This window comes from Capsicum annuum, chromosome 4 (assembly GCF_002878395.1).
Source record: "Capsicum annuum cultivar UCD-10X-F1 chromosome 4, UCD10Xv1.1, whole genome shotgun sequence".
Taxonomy (NCBI): Eukaryota; Viridiplantae; Streptophyta; class Magnoliopsida; order Solanales; family Solanaceae; genus Capsicum; species Capsicum annuum.
The window spans coordinates 175,237,792-175,242,460 of record NC_061114.1 but is presented as its reverse complement, the minus strand read 5'-3'; the positions used below and the strand labels follow the sequence as shown (position 1 = coordinate 175,242,460).

At 36.1% G+C, this 4,669-nt stretch overlaps 1 non-coding gene across 1 annotated transcript; it reads right to left on the bottom strand.

The window, feature by feature from the left end:
• Window positions 1–1,233: 1,233 nt before the first annotated feature.
• On the bottom strand, window positions 1,234–1,341 carry LOC124898302. The gene has a single exon (XR_007055277.1). It is a non-coding gene; the product is annotated as a small nucleolar RNA R71 (small nucleolar RNA).
• Window positions 1,342–4,669: the final 3,328 nt, after the last annotated feature.

The following is a 4,669-nucleotide window of genomic DNA, read 5'->3' as shown; positions in this document are numbered from 1 at the left end:
TTCATTATGATGGGTTTTTATTTTATTTCATGGTTAAATTGAGAATTAAGAGTGAAAACACCAATTGACTAGGATCCCATATAATTTCTGAAAGAGGGATGTGGGTGAGGGATAATTGTGAATAATATCTTGAATTAGCTTATTTCTTAGCATCATCTTAGAAGTAAAGGTGTTATTTGAATTAGCTCTTTTCATAAGCATCATCTTATAAATAAGGGTGCTAGTTGAGGTAGTGGATTGGTAAATTTGACACGCTCGTGAGGTGTTCAAAAGAATCCATGAGTGAGATTTGGTGTTTGATTGAAATATTAACACCAATACCTAAAATATAGCCTACCCAAAACCCTTAACTAGAACTTGGACTAATTAGTAATTACCCATACATGAACACCACCTAGGATAGCATAACCCCAAGGTTCTCCTTAATTTGATAACACTTATCAATTTTTTGATCTTGAGTTAGTGTCATTTGTTATTGTGTTTAACAAAGTTCTAAATCAAACCTGCTAATTTATTTTTATGTATTGTTTAAATTTTGCATCACAGGTTAACACTTATTAACTCTCAACACATGTAGGCTTATAAAACCAACTTTGCACTCCTTGAGGATTCAACCTTGACTCATGTTGGGTATATATTGACAACGTCCAACATGCAACGAATTTGTGTGTAAGTTGAGAGTTATCAAAAATGGTGCCATTACCAGGGAGTGAAACATAGTTTTCACTATGACAGTGTTGTAGGTAACTTTGGGTTAACTGTAGCATTTTTGCTTAAATTGTTTATTGTTTTTGTTTTATTTAGATGAATAAACTAGCATTCACAATACCATGAGCCAACAAGTTAGTAATGTTGGCCTTTTTGATGGATATCTTGAGGGTATAGATCATATTAGAGATATGGGGAAAGATAGTGCTATTCTATTCTACCAGAGAAAGGAAATGAGGTATTCCATGTTACTAGTGTAATGCTCCATTCTCTTCAAATAAAAGGGTTTTTAGAGGCCAAGTCCATGAAGATGCTAATCTTTACTTGAAAAACTTCATTGATGTGTGTTTTCTATTTGATATAACCCAGATTACTCAAGAGTCTATCCGATTACCTCTTTTCCTATTCTCTTTAATAGGAGGGGCGGTTTTATGGTTGAGGTCATTGCCCACATGATCCATCACTTTATGGGCCGAGCTTATGAAGGCTTTTTTAGATTGGTATTTTCCTCTCTCCCGGATGCTACACCTAAGACATGAAATCACCAACTTTCACCAACTCAATAGCGAAACCTTGTATGAAGTATGTCAACACACTTTAATGATAAGTTAATGCAATGCCCAAATCATGACGTCCCAAAGATTATGCTTCTTCAAATATTTTAAAGGGCATTGGACAAACTACACAAAATAGTGTTGCATAAGGCATCCGGTGGTTCTATTGTCAAGTTGTCTTATGGGATTATAGCAAATTTGCTTGATCAAGTAACAAAACAAAATAGAGGATGGCATACAAGGGATATCCAGGTGGCTGTAGGGGATCACCCCACATATTTTTATGCTTCAAAAACAAAGGAATAAAGATGAATAAAAGGATACTAATATGGATAAGGTACTGGCTCAACTAAACCTTCTTACGAAGCATATGATGGTCCCCCCTTCTAAGGAGGTCAAAGCCATTGCTTCTAAGAGTAACGGGCCTGATAATGATAAATAAGGGGAGGCCCTTCATGAGGAAGTTAGGTTCTCATCAAACTATTTAGTACGTTCCCTCCTTACCTATCAAAGGCAAGGCGGGAATCAAGGTTGGAAGAATAGAGATCGTGAGTGGAGAGAAAAGGAGTCTAGCATTATTAATCTGAAAACTTCAAGAATGAAGACTTTCTAGCTCATATTCTAATAGGAGTTAAGCGAACTAACAAAATGGTAAGGGAAATAAAAAGTGTTTTCTCTCAACTAAACCAAATTGTGACATCTCATTCAGACTCCATCAAGCAATTAGAAATGCAATTGAGACAAATATCGGCAACACTTAATGCAAGACCAAAAGAAAAGTACATACTGACATGATGGAAAACTCAAAGACGAAAGCTTATAGAATGGCTATGGTCACTAGGAGTGGCTGAACTATCAGTGATAAGGTTGTTTACCTTAGTAAAAATCCCAATAAAGAGGCAAATGATGAGCAAGCAAGTGCAAAGAGAAAGCGGCTGGCAAATCCATGTGATGATGCTCCAAATAAAATGATTGTTGAGAAACTAAATAGAGTTTGAGAAAAGAGTAAGAATGAGGAGACTCCTAAAGCAATAAATGGTAATGATCTAAAAGTGAATAAGCCTCAAGTTATTCCATTTACGCAAATTAAAATCCCCCCTTCATTCCTATAAAGGGTCAAAAAGAAAGAAGATAATGTCAAGTTTAAGAAGTTCCATGAAAATTTAGCAACTTGTCCATAAATATTCCCTTGCTAGAGGCCTTGCAAGAAATGCCAGGGTAAGCTAAGTTTATGAAGGAATTGGTCACAAAGAAATGCATTATGGACTTTGAAACTATTGAGGTGACAAACAATTGTAGTTTTATTATGTCTAACACAATAATGATGAAGAAAGAAGACCCGGGTGCATTCACCATTCCATGCACTATCGGTGTATATAAATTTGTGAAAACATTGTGTGATCCTGGGGCTAGAATAAATTTTATGCCATTAGCGTGTTTCAAAAGTTGGGTTACGGTGCTCCTAGACCCACTACTATGAGGCTTTTAATGGTCGATTGTTCAATCAAGAAGCTTGTTCGTGTATTGCTTGATGTGTTGGTAAAATTTGATCGATTTATTTTTATAAACAACTTTGTAATCCTTGATTGTAATATTGATCATGAGATCTCAATCATTCTTGGTAGGCCATTCTTGGAAACCAATAGGGCTTTAGTTAATGTGGAATTAGGTGAGATGAAATTCTGGGTAAATAACAAAGAATTTTCTCTCAATGTTTGTAAGTCCATGAAGCAACCTATGGACTTACAAGTGGTATCGGTGATTGATATAGTAGATGATGAGGTGGACAACACCTTTTGTAATACCCCGTACTTTTTTCTAAGCTTGAAATTGTCCCAAGAAGGTTGGAAGCTTTCTTTGAAAGATGAATCCACTTTTTTACAAGTGGTATTTTTAAGATTTTCACTTTTTTTCACGTGGGAAATTCAATAAGCTTTCCATCAATACAAAATTTGCCTAAATTCGATAACCGGGTAAGAAGTTATGACTATTTCAAATTTCCATCGTAAAACAGCGCCATATTAGTCAGTGGCACGCCGCGCCACAAGCTAAAATTGTAATTGTCCTTTTCCAGTGTCTCAGTGCGATTTTCTTCGTGTTGCGCCAAAGTTCCATGTCACAAAATAAGGGGAAACACAATGGCTCCGCATCACGCCATCCCTCAGTTTTCTAATTGTCAAATTCCAGTGACACGGCACGATAGCGCTGCATCGCGCCAGGGGTCGAGTTCGGGAAAATTTACCCAAAATACACTCTCTTCTCTCAAAAACCTCTCAATAACAAGCTAGGGTTTTCATAGAAGATCTAATTTCAAGAAAGTTTCACCGTCAATCTTCACAAAATCATGAACTAAGGTATGTATTGTGTTCATTCATGGATTCCTTCCATCCATGAAGCTCAAGAACCTTGTTTTATCTATAAATCATGGTATTTATGTTGTGAGTTATTTGTAATCATGTTGTTGACGTTGATTGATTTCAAAGTTGGAATCTTTGTGTGTTTATCACGATATTCTGTTACCATGCAAGATAAAATCCATGAATTTAGTTGCTTATGATATGTAATTTGATGAATTCACTTATGCCCTAAGTTGTGCATGCAAGGGGGGTGATAAAATGCTTGAAAAAGTAGAAATCATGCTTTATATCTCAAGACATAAGCTAAATATGACATGCTTGTCATCCTCCTATGTTTAAATAGTTTTCATGCTATCATTGTGAAATGTGTATGTTGTCGGAATGGCCATGATATTAGAATATGAGATTATGATATAATTATCAGCATTCTCATCCATGTTAGATAGTATGATAACCCTGTACTTTGTGAAATCCACAACTTATTAAATTATATATTGTTGATGTGGGTCTTGTACTTGATAAAGTCATGCTTTGTCAGTTTCCTTCTATTGAGTCCTGGGGGTACTTGTACCCGAAATATTAGTTGTGTTCCTAGAGTCATGTCATATTTTTACGATACTCTCAGTCAAGCTATGATCGTTAGACTTCAGACATCTTATGACTTAGAAAATGTCCATGATCTCGTGAACTCAATTAGTTGTCAGATATCAGTAGTATTCTGTCGGTCAACTAATTCAGTAACTTAGTCCATGTTTAGTTTAGTAAATCATGTTCATTGTCTATTCAGATGGGAGTAGAAATTAGCACCGAACGAACCCAAGGATGGGAACTCACCTAGTATATGAGGGTGTGATTCTTAGAAGCAATCCTTGCGTTCCAGAACTATATAGCCATCATAGGTTGAGACATCATATCCTGCTATATGAGGGTATATGAGGTGGCTTAGCCTGCTATATGAGGGTTCCCACCGTTCTCACTAGAGTTACCTGTTATATTAGGGTCACTCACATGTTGTCCTTACCATTGGTGTGGTATTAACACCCTTCTAAT